The sequence below is a fragment of the Alligator mississippiensis genome, chromosome 2 (assembly GCF_030867095.1).
Source record: "Alligator mississippiensis isolate rAllMis1 chromosome 2, rAllMis1, whole genome shotgun sequence".
Taxonomy (NCBI): Eukaryota; Metazoa; Chordata; order Crocodylia; family Alligatoridae; genus Alligator; species Alligator mississippiensis.
Genome location: NC_081825.1, coordinates 142,044,471 through 142,064,136, shown reverse-complemented (window position 1 = coordinate 142,064,136; position 19,666 = coordinate 142,044,471). Strand labels below are relative to the sequence as shown.

General features: G+C 46.6%; 1 long non-coding RNA gene across 2 annotated transcripts in view; it reads left to right on the top strand.

Annotated features, from left to right (window-relative positions):
- The window catches only part of LOC132248600 (uncharacterized), a 33,584-nt gene extending 22,001 nt beyond the window's left edge, over positions 1-11,583 (top strand). For both annotated transcript variants that reach the window (XR_009459887.1, XR_009459886.1), the window contains exon 4: positions 834-11,583. This is a non-coding gene — a long non-coding RNA (uncharacterized LOC132248600). The remainder of the gene's footprint in view (positions 1-833) is intronic.
- Positions 11,584-19,666: the final 8,083 nt, after the last annotated feature.

Here is a 19,666-nt window from a genome sequence, read left to right as displayed (position 1 = left end):
TCAAACTTGGCCTATCACTCTGGCCTCAGGTGGATGTTGATGTACCTGGATCCCTAACTCAGCCTACAACTGACTCAGGCCTCGGGTGTCCTGCAATGTGCCTGGGCCTCACTCTTATTTGGGCCAATTCCCACCAGCCTTGGGCCTTGGGCCCTCCTGGCCCCTGTGCTGTCACCCAAGCCTGTTGCTTTTCTGTCAGAGAGTGCTCCCTTAGCCTTTCCCCTCCATGGGGTACCCACAAGGCAGCAGGGGCTGAGGCTATACAGCGCCCCATTCTCGTCGTTCACTGGGGAGGCACAGATGTGGCATTTCCTGAAGACTGCCCCACCATAGGCAAGCCCACTGCACCATCCAACCCCAGCAAGGTGTAATTTCAGGTCTTACTTAGGACCCTCCTCCATCCCCAGAATTCCTACCTTGACCTCCGGTGTTCCACGAACTTCTCTCCTTAGGCTGGGCAACGCTGCTCCACTGGCTCAGATTTATAAGATTTAGCTAGTTCCACCAGCAAATCCTTAAACTATGTTCACAAGGTAGATGATGTTCCCTGCTTGAGACCTCCAGTGGTCCAGCACTACATAAGAGATGAGGCAAGTCAATGCCAGATATTGTTACTTTTACCTTTTGGAGCCCAGAGGAAAGGGAAATCTGGCACACCTATATGTTCCAGGGGGAAATGTTGGGTGTCTACATATGTGGATTATAAGTCTCCCTGTTTATGCTAGTAAGAGCACAGTCCCTGTAGTCCACCTGTAAGGGATACTTCAGTATATAGACTATTTTATATTGTATTTACTAAATACACCATAATCAGCTCTTGGGTTCATTAACAGGAGGAGAGACGACACAGGAAAATCAGTGCAAGTATGATTTTCATTGTGAAAATGATGAAGGTTCAACTGCTCCAGCCAGCAACATGGACACTGATTTGTTTCCTACCAGCATTCAGAAGGTCCCTGCTGTGGGCAAAGACAGCAACTCAAAAGCCTCAGTTACCAAGTCATCTATCTGTACCCTGATATAGCAATCTGTTCACTGCTTTTCAGGATAGTTTGCTCCAGATCCATCTTAATGAAGATGGAGCTGGCTGCCATGGTGCTAAGAGATTTGATTTTAAATATCAGGCAGGAGAAATATCTTCTTTGGGGCAAGGATCACACCATGATGGGGCTCCTATACCTATCTGCGTTGTTCCACATGCCTATCTTAGCTTAATTCCAGCTTCCTCTGGAACACATTTAAAAATGCACTGTCTGTAATTCAGAAAGCAGTTATCAAGCAAAGATAAGGATTAACTCTCTACAAGCTCCCTTCCTGCAGGTTGTTCAGTGCTGTTTCATGCTTGTCTAGAAAGTAGAAAGCCGCTAGACTTAAATCAGGAAATTCAAACCTCATGGCACACCCTTAACGCAACCTCAACCCGAGCCTCTGAGTCTCGCAGTAGCTTGACTCACTGGTAATAGCCTGATTTGGCCTGATTCACGTAAGGCATGTTTACATTGCCTTTGTTGTGAGTCTGGGAGCACCACTGAGAAGCCTGCCTTGCAGAGATGTACTGATAACTAGCAAGGTTTGCACCCTGGGCAAAACCCTGCCAGCGTGGAGGGTGTGCTGAGCATGGGAGCAAGAGGAGGGGGAAGCAGGGGGGAGTCTTACCTGCCACAGGAACACAAGGTCTGCCCGCCCTGACTGGTGCTGCTGCTATTATAGCAGCAGTGTGCAGTCCCTGCATCTGGCTGCTGCTGTTGTTGTGACACAGACTCCACTGGAGATTTCTATTCTGGTGCCCCCTCTAAATGGATGCCTGGGACTGGTGCCCTGATCACCTACCCCTTGTTATGCTACTCCTGCCCTGTCCATCCACTCTTACCTAGTATATCCCAAGCCTGGAAACTAGGCAGTGTAACCAGCATAGCACAGTCCTGACCACATGCCAAGATGCGTGCCCAGGATAGAGAGCCTGAGAGCTGTACTGATCATTTGTTCAGGGCTGCACCACACTGGCTACAATGTCTAACTCTTGGGTTTTGATGTGCACTGAGAGGGAGCTCCTGGGCAGGGCATGCTTCTTGGTAGCACCCCTGGCTTGCCAGGGAAGCACTGAGGTCATCTGTAAAGATGAGGTCATAATGCATAAAAGTGAAGAATGACTAAGAGAGTGTTGTCATTGTTTGTGTCCATGTGCAGGCTGGAATTCCAGGCTGTACCTGCACGCATCCTGCTGAGTTTGCTATGTCGGATGATGCTGGGCAGAACAGTCGAGCAAGAGGATTGGCAGGGCTGCCGCTGCGATTAAGGAGAGAGGCCCATGTACATTGAAGGAGCAAGTCTGCCTCATTCCAGTGTGGGATTCTGTGGTTTTGGCAGCAGTGGGGAACAGGGCTCTTCTTCTCATAAGGACTGTCAGCTGTCTGGTGAGACACATGCCTGAGGTCCCTGAAGGCTAGTAAGGGAGAAGTGAAGGGAGTATCTCAGTGGGAATCCTCAGAGCAAGGCTCTGAGGGCAGTGACACCTCATGAGGCAGGGGTGGCTTGGGTGGAGCAGGCTTAGTGCTCAAATGTAGACCAGGTGTTGGTTACTTCTCTGCTACATCTGACTAAAATCTAATCTGACCTCAGCTAAAAGCAGGAGTTTGCTTGGCACTATTCATGTGCTCTGCTCCTGAAGTGTTCTCTCACAGAGACTTTCTCTGGTTCAGCATTTATCCAGTGCCCAGCACAATAGGATCCTGGTCCAGGTCCGGGGCTTTTTGAGACCACAGTATTCACATTACTGAAGAGGGTAGGCCGCCAGAGTGGTTGGTGCTGGCATGCAGTGGGGAAGGGGGGACACTGCTCCAAGAGGGCTGGGTCAGGTCACATTGTGTGGATAGCATGTACCTTAACTCTTCAGTCCTTGCCTGATGGCAGATGCCAGACAAGCTTTTGGGCACAAAGTGCCCTTCCTCATGCCACTTTGAGTAAGGGCACTTTGCATGAGTGGATCCAGGATTTCAGAAAGAGGTGGAGGATGTGGGAGCAGTGACCTACTCTGCAGGGGTGGCCATACTCCAGCTTTTAACCTCCTCCTTGCCCCACCCCACACCAGGGTGACCAGACTGCACCACAGGAGTACTAGCTGGGGAGTTTTTTTAGGTCCCTCAAGCAGGTAGGAATCCCTTCTCCCTTCCCCTCTGTGAGCATTTCCCTCCCCCCACTTCCATTTTCCCTCCCCTGCCTGCTGCTGCTGCTGTCCCTGATGTCTCAGAGGACAGAGGCCATGGGGATGTATGATCCAGAGTCACTTCTGCCCCACTGCAGCAGGGCCCCACATGGAGCCAGGCTTGGCTAGAGACAGCAGTGGCAGTGGGCTGGTTCTTTTCCCCTTCACCTGCTCCTGGGCTGTAAGGGAACACCGGAGGACAGGACAGGGAGGAGGGACCCACCCACTACTGCTGCTGTTCCTGGCTGAGCTCTGCTTTGTAGAGCCTGGCTGGAGTGAACAAAAGTGGTTCTGGAGCTCCTGTTCTGCCCCTACCCCTGCCTTTGGGGCAGCTAGAGACAGCAGCAGCAGTGCATAGAGGCCTGGGGATGAGAGGGGGGTATCCTTACTTGCTTCAGGGACTGAAATAAAGTTCCTAGCTGATCCTCCACAGTGTTGTCAACTGAAAGAGGTGTGTGTCTACATTATTGCACCCCCCTGGATCCACCCCTGGCATGTAGTACCTGAAAGTTTCCCTAACATTTCTCCCAATTATACAGTTGGTCCAGTAAAAGATTTCACTAAAAAATACAATACAGCTATAGAAACACTCTAGCCCTTTTGCTATTTTGAAAAAGTTAATGACTTCTGAATTCCAGGGATTACCTATATTTAGCAAATGAGCCTGATAACATTCATTGTCACACTGACAATCCCCATGCTCAGACCAATTTAGCCCAGTTTACATGGGTTAAGACTGATGTGGTCTTGCTGCAGTAAGAGTTAGTATGAATTACTGACAATACAGGCATGCTTCATAGTTTTGGCCAAGAGAGGGAGCAGTTTTTGACTATGTCAAAACATTTTATCTTGACATCTTTTAAATGAAATGCTTCATGTTGGGAAATGCTGAGATGTCTCATTCTGATATTTTTAAACAAATCTTTCCATTTGGGAATGGAAATATTTAAAAACTGACCTAAGCTAAAAAGGGGGAAAAAGGTTAAACAAGGGGTTTAAATACCTTATGAGGGACACAGGATAAGAAAGGGCCTCCTGGGTATATTCCAGTCCCTGGCTATAGCCAGAAATCTCCTCATCTAATCCCTTTCAGAAACCAATCTACCTCCATCTCCAAAGGAGTAAGGGTTAATGGCTTTTTTTTCCTTTCACTGAAAAACTGGAGAATTTTCTGTCTTTGACTCAAAAAAATGCTTCCCCAATTTTTGGCAAACGAAAAATGCCCTAATTTAGCTTGCTGTACTGGTGAATGCACCTGGCCCCCACTGACAAGCAGAGATCGCTAGATTCCCCATCAGGCATTAGAAGTAGTCACGTGCATCTGGGTGGCCCCAAGCTCAGGCCCTGGGTTTCACTGGGCTCTAGGGGCAGGAGCATGTGCCATCTTGGCTGAGTAGCAGTCACGGGAATGCTGAAGCTCGGTCACAGCTAGGGCAAACAGCATAGTCAAGCAAAGACCATGGCGGGAGGGACAAGAAGTCCTCCCGGGCAAGGAGCTGAGTCTGTTATGATGAGCATGGTAGGGTTTTTTCAAGGGAGGCTAGCACTCCTCCAGCCTTAATGGTGAATAAAGTTAACATCTGCAACTGGCCCAGAAAGGAGGAAGAAGCTGTCTCTATCTATGAGCATGGAGAGACAGAGGAAGCTATGGTGTTCCCAGATAGCAGCAGTTGGTTTATACAGGTGCTGGCACAGCCCATGCTGGGTGCTAGGGCTGGGACAATGGAGGGGAGTGCTGCTGTGAGTAGCACCCCAGAAATGGGTTGACCCCAACTCACTACTTCCCTGTTGCTCATAACTGTAACTCTCTAGGGCTTGCAGCAGAATTCCCCCCTGGGTCCGGCAGGATGCTGTCATCACCGTTTGTCACTAGGTGGGTATAGCTACAGGGTAGTAGAAGTCTCTGTTTCTTTATCCAGTCGCCCTCTGACCCTCGCTCCCTAGTGTCCTCATCTTTTCATTCCTCCTCACCAGATATTGCTGTAAGCTGCCTTTTTCCCTCCAAGCCTTTCCCCAGGCCCTCCCAAACTGGGAACAAAGCATTCAACTAAGTCATACAGTCAGACTCGATAGACTCTTCTCCATTTATCTTGAACCCACCTGGACATCACAAAATGGCACCCAAGTAGCAAGGGAATTTCAGAGGCCACCCCATCAACAAAGGAACAATTTTATTGCACAAGCAGTCAGGAATGACTCAATTTCTTTCAATTTACAGTGAAACCTACTTTCTTAATGCTGCCAAAGTTGCTCCTAGCATGGAAAATGCTGCTTTGCCTAACCTGCCTTTACATTTTATGGTTTAGACACCTCCGACTTGAGTTGTGATTGAGCAGATTATCAGAGGAGTCGGGTTTTCTCCCTCATCATTGAAACCTGGACAGAAATAAAGGGGTAGCGTCTTGGTAAAGGAGTCAGTGAAGGTGAAGAGATGGGAGCCATCAGTCACATTGTAAAAAGAGACCTCCCCTGCCTCATAGTCTAGGAAGATCCCTACCTTAGCTGGGCTAAGAATGAGGGCAGTGGGGACAGAGGTGAGGGCTTCATACACATCTCCATTCATCAGCCACACTGCCCAGTATCCATCTTGGGGTGAGAGTGTGACCTTTCGCTTCCTGCTTACAGATTCCTGGCACATTCATAGTTCCCATTCAGTCTTGTATCCCACTTCCACTTCCCAGTAGCACCTCCCACATGTGAATCCTTGGGAGCCCAAGACAACAGGACAGACATCAAATCTCTCTGGGTTGTCAGGCAGGTCCTGCTGTGTGGCTGAGTCACACTTTTCTGATCCTCTGATAGGATGAGCCAAGGATTTGCTGTGTCAGGATCCAGAGTCATGTCCACTGGAGAGAGAATTGAGGGTCAGTGCCAGGAGCAGGAATGGATCATTGTCAGTTAAGGGAAGTTAATCTAAATGAGCCTTATCAGTTCCTGTGGAACTTTTCCATGTAAAATTATGGTTGCCCAGAGGGGGAAATGGAAGCAGAATATTGAGTAAGCTCCAGGTAGTGTGTGAATTTGGTTGCTGCTGATCTATTAGTTCCTTGGGGAAGGAGAAAGGTGTTTGGGGTGGTGCATTCAAGTACATTTCCCCATCCCAGGAGGCTCACGGCATCTTCAGGCCTCTCTGTGGCTCTCACAGTGACCTCTGTCCCTCTGCAGTACCCACTCAGCTGGAGGACAGACTTCCCCTATGCTTCTAAATGACATAAACTTTCCCTCTCCCCCAGCATCTTCACTGGCACCAGCAAAAGTTACTTACACTAGACTACATTATCACCTCCCTATGAGCTAAGATGAGCCTGTAAGAACGAACCCAGGACAGTGCTAGCAGGGCCATGGCAGCCAAGCTCTGCCCAGGGGAGATGCACAGAGCACTTTCTGGGAAGGGTTCAATGAGTGCAGTGGTGCCCAATCTCCCCTCGTGCCAGCTGTAGCTATGTTCAGGCTCTAGTTCACCATTTATATAGCCCTATATTTATATAGCTTAATACAGGGCTTTTGAATTCCTGTGCCTGGGTATTCTCTGGAAAGGGGTGTGGTGGCAAAGGCAGCAATAGAATATAGAGGGGGCGCTGCACAGGTTGGTGCCATCATTAGGGAAACAGGAAGCTACACTGATAGGTGGAAGAGGGCAGAGACTGGGCAGGGACAAGGCAACAAAAAAGGGGCAGTGACTCAGGACCTGGCCGCTGTTAAGCAGAGGGGAGGCCTTGTGTTTCTCTCTGCACAGACCATGCCAGTACCCTGCACGGTACAGGAATATTCGCCTACCTGAAAATTTCCTCAGCATTTCCAGCATCTCAGTGGGGCTGTAACTCTGCTTCAGGCAGATTTTAATGGCTTCTGGTTTGGGGGGTTTCACATCAGTCCAGCTAAGGACAAAGCCACCATTATCATTGAGCTGCTTAGGAGAACATAGTGGGAGATGCAAGATGGAGAGATACTGGGGCAGGGTGCTTTGCACATCCTGGAGGGAGGAATGAGAATGAATGATTTACTCTACACCATGGCCTCTCAGCATTCACTCTCTAGGTGGCTGGAGTTTACACGTGCCAGATATCACTGTATTGTGGCACCCCGCTTCCCTCAACAGGGGTATAGGTGCCAGAAGGCAGGAATGCCACATTTTGATTGAACATTTGAACACAGATGATTAACATTAGCTTTGCCAATGCAAGCATGAGGGAGGTGAAGGGGGAAGATCTCTTATACGATCTCATCCTCAGCAGCTTAGCAGGTGAGTCTGGAGAATGAGTAATCCCCCCTGCATGTTGAGATGTTGAGAATGCCTCCTGCATTAAACAAGAGAGCAGAAGGGACCCACAGGATCCAGTGATAGATGAGAGGAGAAAGAGTCCTTACCTTGTAGGCAACCTCCTTGATGGAAGCCGTGGGATGAATCCCATGGCCCTGAGACTCTCTGCAGCCCGGGCAGATGGGAGCCTGGTTCTCTTTGCGGAACAGCTTCAGAGCTTCATGGTGTATCTCACACACTCCTTCTGCCCTTGGAGCTCTGCCTTCCTGGGTCCGTAGCTGTTTAGAAATTTCCACCATATTCTTCAGCCACAGGGTAGGCTAGAGCTTTCTTCTCTGTCACTTTTTCCCGCACTGAGGACAGGGGAAGTGCCTCACCAGCGTCTCCCAGCAGTGGATGATGCAGGCTTGGCAGAAACTCTGGCCACACATAACAGTCACAGACTCCTTAAAATCCTCCAGGCAGACTGGGCAGGTGACTTCCTCCTGGAGACGGTGCAAGGGGTCTGCAGCAGCAATCGCACTTCTGAGGGCAGCAAGGAGGCAAACTTTGGTTTTGTTCAAAGCAGTGGGCTTTTGCCTCCTGAAACCAGATAGTAGCCAAGCAGACACTCGTGAAACCAGATAGGACCCAAGCAGTGCCCAGAGCCCGAGGACTTTAAGGTCTCTGCACATTTTATTCTGCTTGCCTAAGAAACCACCCTTAGTCTTTCACTTGCAAGGAGCTGCTGCTTCTCATGGGACTCAACTGTCCTGAGATCCAGCTGTAGTTTAAGTTTTCCTAAAATTAGGAAGCCATATTCATCCTAATGCTGCCTAGGGCAGCTCCTAGCCTGCATACCACATGGTCCCTCCTGCTACTATGCCCCCTAAATCATTATTAACAATCAGCTGGAACTAATAGAAGTCCCAGTGACTGGTAATAGATGATCCAGGTTGGTGGACCATTTCCTTCTGATGCCTTTCACCTTCCCCACATGGCCCTCTGCCTTCAGTCTGCCCAGAGTATCATGTGTCCCTGGCACCCCAGTAGTGGTACAATGCTGGGTATACTCCTTCTGCAGCTAGGCCTCATCTAGTAACCACAATAATACTGGCCTCCTGTCTTCAGACTCACAAAGTGGAGATACAAATTAGGAGACTCTGGGCCTTGAGGCTGTGCCAGTTGATTCTCTACTGTGTTGAAAAGCAGGGTGTGGCACATTAATCAAACCTTAGTTCCTTGTGACAATATGAAATGGTCCAGGATTTTGTGTCAGGGTATTTCTGGCAATTGCAACAACCCAGAAAAGTCCTTTTACGCTTCTATTCAAAATGCAGATAAAGGAGGGAAGCAGTGATATCACTGCAAATGTAAGACATTAAGTAGGGCCTGGATTGTAATGCCCTCCCCTCAGAGCTGTAGGTACTTTGTACACTTAGTAAAGGAAAGTCTCATAGTCTTTTAGCCAGCGTTGTCTTGGTGCAGCCATGATAGCGCAGGAGCTATGCAAAAAGCAAGATTAATTTGGTAATATCTTTGACTGGACTATGTAGATGGGAGAGATGTTAGAAAATGTTTTTGGTGTGAAATGCCCTTCTTCAGCTCTGAGAAAGATGCAGCCTAAGATAAATACCAGGTAGAACAATGACTTTTGTTTATGCAGCATAAATGGTCACTTAAAATGGGGAGGAGGGCAGTAAACTTGTCCAGCAACAAGAAGTTATCAGAACCAGCTACTGACCAAGTAAACAGCCAAAGAGCTGCTGAAATAGATACTGGTACACTTAATTATGCAAACGAATAAGACCATTCAACAGGGAAGAGGGCTGCTATTACCCGTGCTGTACAGAGAAATTAGCAGAGGGAGTAGATAAATGTAATGTAACTGTTCCCTGTTCTCCCACTGGTGGTGGGTGTTCCTTTCCTTTTTTCTGTGAGAATTAATTGTTTCACCCACATATTTTCCACGAGAGCATTTGATGCACTGGATGAGATATAGCACGTTCTGTGACAGATGTGTTCCGTGGATTCTGATGGTGTATTTGGGGAGTGCATTGATGATGGCTATGGTGAAGATGTGTTGCCAGGTTTTACATTTGTGATTTAGGTTTCGTCCTGTTCTGCTTGGTATTTGTTGATCAGCAGAGAAATTGCTTCTGATGATGAGTTGGGTGTGGGTTATTTGAAAGCTAAGTGGTATTGAAAAGTGTGTTAAGTGACATTTTTGGGGAAGAGAGAGAGGCATTTTGCTGGGAAGGGTAAGAGCTGTGGTTGTTAGTCCACTGCGGGTCTTTTGAAGACACAGAAAACAACAGAAATAGAAAATGCAGGTTCTGTCACTGATATTGTCTCTGCCATTGCAACTCCATTGAATTTCCCTCACCCATTCCCCCTTGTTCCCCAAAAATCTTCTTATAAGAATCCCCAATAAGTTGATGTGTGTGATAGCCCATTTTCTCATTATTTTGTTCTCCAATTATCTCTCACTTCCAGCATGCAAAATCTTGGTGCATTAATTTCTGATCTTGTATACCAGACATGGTCTCAGCACAGATCTTGAGTATTCCAGTTGGCCTTTTCTGGACCACTTCAGCCTCTTTCTGCCCCATTTATACCTTTCCTGTAACATTTATTGTTGTAGGTGGTTGGAACACATTGTTATGGGAAAGGTATGAATGGGACAGAAAGAGGCTTTCTCTTTAATTTACTTTCCTACAGTTGAATTTATAATTGATGCGGTCTTTTTAAGCCAGAGGTTTTGTTCATAAATGACCCAAGCAAAAAAAAAAAAAAAGGTTAATTCTTAACACAAGCAAATAAACAGATAGAGGGCCGTATGACTCATCATTAGCTCAAATTTATATCTGATAAACAGGATCTCACTGATGGCTCCTAAAACAAAAAAGATGGCTGAAACACAAAAACATGTATAAAAAGAAAAGAAGCATGCCTGATACCATTGTTTTGCAATGTAAATTCTCACAGCTTCCTCATTCTCAGCTGGTGTGTATGTAAGCATGCACACACCCACTGATGGAGCAAAGGAACTCAGCTTTGCTGAGTACCTAATCTATCTGGATGGCTAATTGCTCAGTAGATTCTGAAACTCCTTACTGCACACAGTAATGTATCCTATGCTCAACTAAGCATTCTTTGTGTTCCAACTTTCCTGCCCTAGAGGCCTGGTTTATATAAATGGATATTAGATTGCCTTCTTATCTGCTCCATTACATTCTGATGTTTCTGAGTTAGAGGGATTTTGGATTGAAGGGACATATTCTGATAAAGCAATATCCAGAGGCTTTTTGTGCTACTTGTGCAGCATTTAGAAAATGTAGAGTATTCTTAAAATGGGCAATAATTTAAGATATCCTAAAGGCAACCTTTTATAATAAATAGATGGCTTACATCTGAATCTTTGTCATGAGAATTTTAGGAATGCACTGGGTGGCAGACTGGTCTTGCTATGTAACATTTCTGGGCTAAGCATGATTTGTTACAATAATGTTTAATGCTTCTGTTACCCTGACTTTCTTTTCTTTTTGTTATACCCTGGCAAAGAATGGGTTAAGGTTGGTGAATTAGACCTGGGAGTGTGGGTGTGGCTCTGTACTAATTGTCTCAGCTACTGGGTAATGGGTCAAGAGTACACAGGGACTAATTTGCGGATGAATATACATTGGAACACCACTGAATCCAGCCCCCAGCACCTGGAGACTTCCTCCTGTTTCTGTCTAGCACACAGCAAGGAGATAAAAGGAACCTGCCCTGAGAAGCAAGCTTGAAAAGGAGGATCCCAAAAAGACACAATGGGACAGGATGGCAGGGCAGGGAGAGACTGATGTTTCATCAGAGAGGTGTTAATATAGGCTGATGCAAGAGGGAGAGACACCTCTGTGTATATTTGTGCAGACAACTGCTTTCCAAGGAAACAAAGTATGCAACTGTTGAAAAAGAAAGGCCATTGTATAGGTTCTTAAGAAATTACCACCCCACCTGGCTGGGATATATGCACAGGCGTGTAGGTTGTAGCCGTGTTGGTCTAAGGACATAGGCAGACAAGGTTCCTTGGGTGAATCTGATATCTTTTATTAGACCAACCCAAATAGTTGGAAAATAATTATTAAGCAAGCTTTTGGGTTCAAAAACCCTTCCTTAGCCTGATGAAGGGTTTTTGAACCCGAAAGCTTGCTTAATAATTATTTTCCAACTATTTGGGTTGGTCTAATAAAAGATATCAGATTCACCCAAGGAACCTTGTCTGGCTGTATGCACAGATCACTCACCATTTGCAGCTTTCAAATCAAAGGTGAAAAAGGCCAAACTGTTGTGGTAGAACTTGGCTACGGAAATCATTTGTGTTAAGGAAAATTCAAATATTATTGCTAATGCATTGTCATGAAAGTTCAGGGAGCCTGAAGTTCCACAGATCTCACTGATGATCACAGAGTGATTCTGCTCCAATTTGTTTTAAAGGGGAGAGAAATGTGACAAACTGGTATTTCTTTGTAACAGTTCTGGGTTAAATGCATTTCTTCTTTTTACAGTGCTGGATGCCTCAGTTGCCCCTTCTCTTATACAGTTATACTCTTAGGAACAGTAGGTATGGTTGCCCTGAGCAAGACCTGGGAGTGAAGATAGGGCTCTGAACTATATGTCTTGGTTACTACAGAATGGTTCATTAAGAATATAATGGACTAATTTGCAGACTGGCTTGAAAAAGAGATAAGAAATGAGTTTCAGCCCACAAAAGCTTGTGCTATATAGAAAGACAGACAGACAGAAACACTTTGGTTAGTCCATAGGGTGAAAACCTACCTTGCCTTCTACTTGACTTCAGACTAATAGTGCTAACTACATGTCTTTGGTAGGACACAAGGATTCTACTGGCTGTACTTCAGTGAATAAATGCTAATACATGCTGTTTTGTTTAAGAGGAGTTGCCTGCTTCGCTACATGCAATACATCCCTTTAAAGAGTTAAGTTCCTTTTCAGGAGGCAAGCCCCAAGTTAACTCACTGGCAGGGTCACAGAGATAGTGAATGGTGTGGGGGCTGCAGGGCCAGGGCTCCTTCCATGCTAGAAGTGAAGTCTGGGCTGACTTCAATGAGTACTTGGGGAGACTGTGTTGAGGTTGGAGCCTCCCAAGTTAGAGCTTGTCTGGGGAATATATTTTAGTTTTTATGTAGTCCCTAGTTGGTCAACATTATTAGTGAGAGTTTGAACTGCTTGACATGACGACTAACACTTAAAAGTTGCTTAGCTCCAATATGACTCTGGGATGACATGGGGCTTTGGATACAGTTGTCAAGGTTTCCTTTACAGGCTGGGGCTGAAGCTTCTCAAGCAAGGCTTTATGGCAGACTTATGAGTGACTCTTTCAACCACAGAGTAAGAGAGATTTTCTCTCTTTTTTGTCCAACTCCTGGATTTGGACTGACTCCATCTCTGCAGTATCTGAACATGCTCTTAAGACAGGTCTCAACAAGATGGGCCAAGTTGAACAATCCTTGTATACATATGTGGTGTAGTCCTCCACCACAAGCTGTGTCAGTGAAATGGAGAAGTGTGTAGAGGAGAGCATCTTTGCATTAACCTTGAACATTTGAAAGAGACCACATTTTTTCAGGCTCTGTGTCAGCCTTTAAGGGCATCCCACAAACTCAGAAATGTCCCAGTGAAGTCAGCTGGCTTACAGTGCACAAGGAGGTCACCAGTTTGTGTGCCTTTTCATGACTGTAGCTGTGTTTTCTGCTTGAACCTTCATAGGTTCAAATTCTCACTGATTTCTGGATTTAATATAGGGTTTCTGAAAACAGCATGATGCCGGAGGCCCCTAAGTTATCCTTATGTTGTCTGGAGCTTGCATTTCTGGTGCATGCCTATATGTTTTGTGGAGGCTGGCCTTCTGCTAGCAGCACACCCAGTTGATACGTCGTGTAGATATTACTGCTTTGTCTGTGGGCATTGTGTTGTATCCATCTCCAAGAGACCTTTCCTCCCTGCTGGATGAGGAGTCCCAGTAAGCCTGGAGTGTTCTGTCTCCTGGGTACTGCCAAGGGAGGAATCGCAAGAGACTGTCCAGGACTAGCAGATATCCCACTTCGGAGAAAGGAGAATTGGAATTTCACTCTCAGATCTGAAAGCTTAAGGAGCACCATAGATGCAGATGCTTTCACACTTGCATGAAAAAATCTGCCTTTGAGCAAAGGCAGCAATTCACCTGATAAGACTGGCAAGACAAAATCAGAACCCGTCCTTAAAAAATATTTTGTAGCTTTTTTCCTCAGAGTCAATAGCTGTAACTTTACATATAACACCAGCCATGTAACAATGCCTTGAATCATAGGGTTTGGACTTTTCTTCCCAAATGGCAAAGCTAGAAATCACTTTAGAAATGCTAGTGGTAAAACTCAAGTTGTAAGTGGTTAAAACCCAAGCTTTGAATTAGTCAAAGCTAAACTGATCAGTGTCAGAGTAGCACATGGTGTCCTGGTTAAATGGAACGCATATCTATAGAGGAGAGAAAAACTCTTGGAAAATACTTTGAAAAGCAAAGATCTAAGGCTTCTAGGGGATCAAAAATACTCTGAAACTAACATACATTTAGCCTGAATAAAATAATTGATCAACACATTGCCTAGGGATACTCTGGTGTGGCAAATGAAGCAGAAGAAACTTTTTGAATACCTGGGAAAATAAATAACATGCAACACATTTCTGTACCATTTGAGGAAACTAATATTTAATGCATCTGACTAATTATATGCTTTCCTTTTGCAAATGCTTAGAACTGAATAATGAATACAGTGAAGACCAGAAGAAGAGGATAGTTAAGAGAAAAGAAAATGACTGAGCCACTCAGTCTCACAGAGCAGTATTTTCAGTGTTGAAAACCAAAAATTGCATTATTGGACTCCCTGACCGAAATACTCAACCTTGCATATTTCTGGTATCAAGTCAAATAAGGTACATATATACCATTTTAATGAGGCAAAAATAAAGCTTGAGTCTAAAAATAACTAAGGCAAGTTTTAGAATGAGAACATAGCGTCCAAACTGGATGAGTAAGAAATGTAAAACTCTTTCTCCCTTTCCCATTATTTTCTGAAACTCATGATGTCCTTCGAATGTGTCATAAATGATGGTTATAGATGGCTCTGATGTTCTGATAAGAAACTATATACCTGATTTGTATGACCTGGAGCTGTACAGGCGCCATCCTCTAAATTGTGTCTTGCTTTTCCTTTTTCCTGGGTCTCAAATGGTACCATTTATTCACATAACACCTAATTTTCCTGATCTTTTTCTTTTCCCTTCTGTCTTTCTTAGTATACACACACACACACACACGTGTGTATTGTGTTACGACATTATCTATTGACTTCTAAAATATAAGGAATACTGAAGTCTTGTCTGGGCTCTGGGAATACCTTTGTGATATATACTGCTTCATTACTCCATCAGCAGTTCCAGCCGAGCCAGCAATGACTGTAAATTAGCTGTTTTGATTTATGGGAAGTGGATTCAGTCATGGCCCCTTTCCCACTGGACAGGCATTGTACTACACTCACTAATGGCTGTCTAAACCAAGGGCTCACTAAGCGCAGAGGCCCTCTTAACCCTATTTGTTGCCCCCCAGCAGGCTTAAAGCATGTTGTCATAACAAGACCAGAAAGTTGATATTCATGCTGCCTGGGCTGTGCCTGGGTTTGTGTTCAAAGAGGACATAAGTTTCCAATGGTGTGAATCTAGAATATTTCATGCGTCTCACAAACATTTTTGTCGAAAATGAAGAGTAAAACCAAACATAACCGTGACCAGGCATTTGTTCTCCTATTGTGATAAAAGATGGTATCCCCACAAATGAAGTGGTCTTAGTAATATCACAGCAAAGCATTGGTTCAGTATTGAGCCAGAGACTAGAGGGCTGCCTACTGATACCCTAATTCCTAATACTATTCCTTTCAGTGTTCTAGAAGGAGTGCCTGCCTCACCCTCCTGTGTATTGACCAAGGTCACCTTTATTGATCTTGTGAAGATGAGCTTATGTGATAGTGTGACATGCTGTGCAACAGGGACTTATTAATGGTTAAAAAATATGAATAACAGTCACAGCAAGGGAGCTGATGATTATGTTACTGATATTTAGACAAGAGGTAGGGTGTCAGAAAGTTTGGTTTACTCTTCTAAAATCACAGGCCAACTTTTTGATTTGTCTAGGTGTAAATGTGTTAACATATTCCAGTGTCTCCCCATACAACACCACTGCAGGTTTTTGTGTGTGTATGGGGGTAGGCCTGCAGGTTAACTGTTCACTCTTGGCCTGCAGGCCTACCCCAGTGGGAGGGCACCAGCAGCATGGTGTTTTCTGACCAACTCTGGGTCCATTGAATCTCTGGGCAGACTGTGAGGTCTACTTGTTTTCCCAGCATTTTTCTGAGTGAAATGGGTGTGAATATATGTGGAATAGGAGAGCGGCAGTCTAGAAGATTCAGATGCTCTGGGCTGCTGCTTATTTAGATTGGAAATTCTTTGGGGGTAGGGGCTCTCTCTCACTGTGGGTCTGTGAAATGTCCAGGCACATGGGAACAAAAGACAGGACTGGGTGTCCTGGGTTATTAAATTCAGTCCCTTGCATTCACAGGCTCTTGTTAACCCAAGGAATCCCCAAAATGTTTATTCAAAACCCTCACATACCACAGTTTCACAAAACAAGAGCTGAGTTCTTTGACTCAGTGTTCCTAAACGAGAGGCAAGACAAGTCTCACAATGGGATTGTAGAGAGACAACAGCAGGGCACCAGACTACCAAGCATTGACCCTGAGATGGTGCAGAGGCACTTGGAAGAACTGGATGTGTTTAAGTCGGCAGGCCTGGATGAGCTCCATTCGAAGGTACTGAAGGCACTGGCTTATGTCATTGCATAGCCACTGGCAAGAATATTTGAACACTCATGGTGCATGGGCCAGGTCCCGGAGGACTGGAAAAGGGTCAATGCGGTCCCTATTTTCAAGAAGGGGAGGAAGGAGGATCCAGGCAACTATAGGCCAGTCAGTCTCACCTCCATCCTTGGCAAAGTCTTTGAAAAGATTATCAAGGCTCATATATGTGAGAGCCCAGCAGGAAAAATTATGCTGAGGGGAAACCAGCACGGGTTCGTAGCAGGTAGATCATGCCTGACTAATCTAGTCTTTTTTTACGACCAGGTTACAAAACACCTGGACGCAGGAGTAGGGGTTGACATCATCTACTTAGACTTCAGGAAGTCCTTTGATACGGTATCCCACTCCATACTGGTGAACAAGTTAAGAGGCTGTGACTTGGATGATTACACAGTCCGGTGGGTGGCAAATTGGCTAGAGGGTCGTACCCAGAGAGTGGTGGTATTGACCTGGAAGGGTGTGGGCAGTGGGGTCCCGCAGGGCTCGGTCCTTGGACCGATACTCTTCAATGTCTTCAGTGACTTGGACGAGGGAGTGAAGTGTACTCTGTCCAAGTTTGCGGATGATACAAAACTGTGGGGATAAGCGGACACGCCGTAGGGCAGGGAACAACTACAGGCAGACCTGGACAGGTTGGACAAATGGGCAGAAAACAATACAATGCAATTTAACAAGGAGAAATGCAAAGTGCTGCACCTAGGGAGGAAAAATGTCCAGCACACCTACTGCCTAGGAAATGACCTGCTTGGTAGCACGAAAGCAGAAAGGGATCTTGGAGTCCTAGTGGACTCCAAGATGAATATGAGTAGTCAGTGTGATGAAGTCATCAGAAAAGCTAACTGCACTTTATCATGTATCAGCAGGTGCATGACAAATAGAGCCAAGGAGGTGATACTGTCCCTCTATCGGGTGCTGGTCAGACTGCAGTTGGAATACTGCGTGCAGTTTTGGGCGCCACACTTCAAGAGGGATGTGGATAACCTGGAGAGGGTCCAGAGAAGGGCCACTCATGTGGTTAAGGGCTTGCAGGGCAAGCCCTATGAGGAGAGACTAGGGCACCCGGACCTCTTCAGCCTCTGAAAGAGAAGGTTGAGAGGCGACCTTGTGGCTCCCTATAAATTCATCATGGGGGCGCAGAAGGGAATTGGTGAGGCTCTACTCACCAAGGCACCCCTGGGGGTCACAAGAAATAATGGTCATAAGCTAGCAGAGAGCAGATTTAGACTGGACATTAGGAGGAGCTTCTTCTCAGAGCAGCTAAAATCTGGAATGGGCTCCCAAGGGAGGTGGTGCTCTCCCCTACCCTGGAGGTCTTCAAGAGGAGGTTAGATAGGCATCTGGCTGGGGTCATCTAAACCCAGCACTCTTTCCTGCCTATGCAGGGGGTCAGACTCGATGATCTGTTGAGGTCCCTTCCAACCCTAACATCTATGAATCTATGAAATGCCAAGAATACCCTATATCTTGCCACAGGGAAAAGTAGGGAAAATGAGGACACTTCCAGTGCAATGATGGGGAAGTAGTTGGTTAACAGATGCTCAGAAGATCCTAAGAAAAGGATCATGCCCCGCTCTACTTAGGACAGAACCCCACTCCCTCCTTCCCTGCCTGCCAGTTTGACCTATCTTACCTAGGGGGGGAAATCCTTCCTGACCCTAAATTTGGTGACCAGTATGAATCTGAGCAGAAGAGAAAGATCCTCCTGCCAGAAACCTCTGGGATTTTTAAGTACCAGCAGGAGCATCACTGCACCCCAGGCAAAAGAATAAATAAATAAAAACAAGATATCTCTAGCTGTGGTCAGTGTCCCAATGTCTTGGAGAAAGGTGAAAAAGGAAAAATAGAAGCCAGTAGCTTTCATGAGGGGGAAAATATTCCTTCCTGGCCCCAGCTGGTGATCAGCAAAAGCCCTGAGTTACCTCCATACCCAGCTCTAGAGACTACAGATATCTGACTCCATATCTCACATGCTAATTAGTGAGGCTAAACTCCCTGTCCTACCACACCATCCTGTAGGTGCTGAGTATGTGAGGGCCCAAGGGTCCTGGTCCCCCCTCAGGAAGAGGGTAGAGTGACCACCTGTCCCTAATTGGGTGGGACAGTCCTGAAATGGGAACATCAAGTCTTGGTCCCAGTATGCATGACTCCAGGATAGCATTTGTCCTGGATTCCCAGTATCATGCAGGGATCCGGGTTTTCTATTCACTAGGGAAAAATGTGGGAAATGGTGGGTATCCCCTTGCAGGCTGGCAGAGTTCTAGCTTGCAAGGGGCTGTGGGGAGCAGGATGCAGGGGGTGCCATGTGCATGTGTGCGCATGCACACATGCATGTGGCCAGGAATATAGGCCCAGGCAGTGGTGAAGAGCAGCTCCCCCAGTTGCCTGCAGGTAAGTTCTGGGAGGCCAGATTGAGCCCCCCTCCCCCCCCCCCCATGAGAGAGGGAGTGGGGCAGGGACTGGGCCTGGAGGTGCTGCCCAGCCAGGGCAGTGCATGGAGCCCAAGGCTGGGGCAGGGAGTGGGACAGAGGCATGGGTGGCTTATCTAGAAGGCATAGCTCCTTGCCTCTTCATGCATTCCCAGGGAGGGAGGCATGGGGAAGCATGTGCCCCCCCCCCAGACTTGTGCACAGGGTGGGGATGGATGTGGTCTGCTCGCTGCGGCCTTGGGGCTCCCTGTCCTGCAGCCCCCACATGGGAGCCCATGCTGGCCTTGCTGCCATGGTGATGTGCCATCTGCCTGCCTGGCAGCAGTGGGGGCCATGGCATGAGTTGTGCCCCTGGCTGGTGCTGCGCGGGCAGGGGGTGACTCTCTATGGCAGCACAGTCAGTGTGGGGCTCTCAGGGGGAGGGCAGCAGGGTGGGGATTCCCAAGGCTGAAACAGACATCCTGCATCTGCCCCCCACCCATGGGCCCTGCTCACCTCTGCTCCAGCCGTGCTGCCGGGAGGGTGGCGGGGGATCATTTTAGGCCCACCCCCGGCAAAAATAAAAGTCAGTGCCTATGCACCATCCTGTCCATAAACTTAGCCAGTTCAATTTGAGAGAGATGCAGGTTCCTTCTGTCCTTTGCTTGGAAGATTGTGCCAAAACTGCACTCCTCTGAACATTAGAAATCTAATTTTCAATCTATATTTATCTGTAGCTAATTTGTACTCTCCTTTTAGGTTAGTGAGCCTGTACACAGACATTATTTCTTCACTCTTGTCAAATGGACTCTATCTTTGTCCAGCAGTTTCTCTTCCTGGAACACCACCCTGTGGTCAAAGACACCAAAGC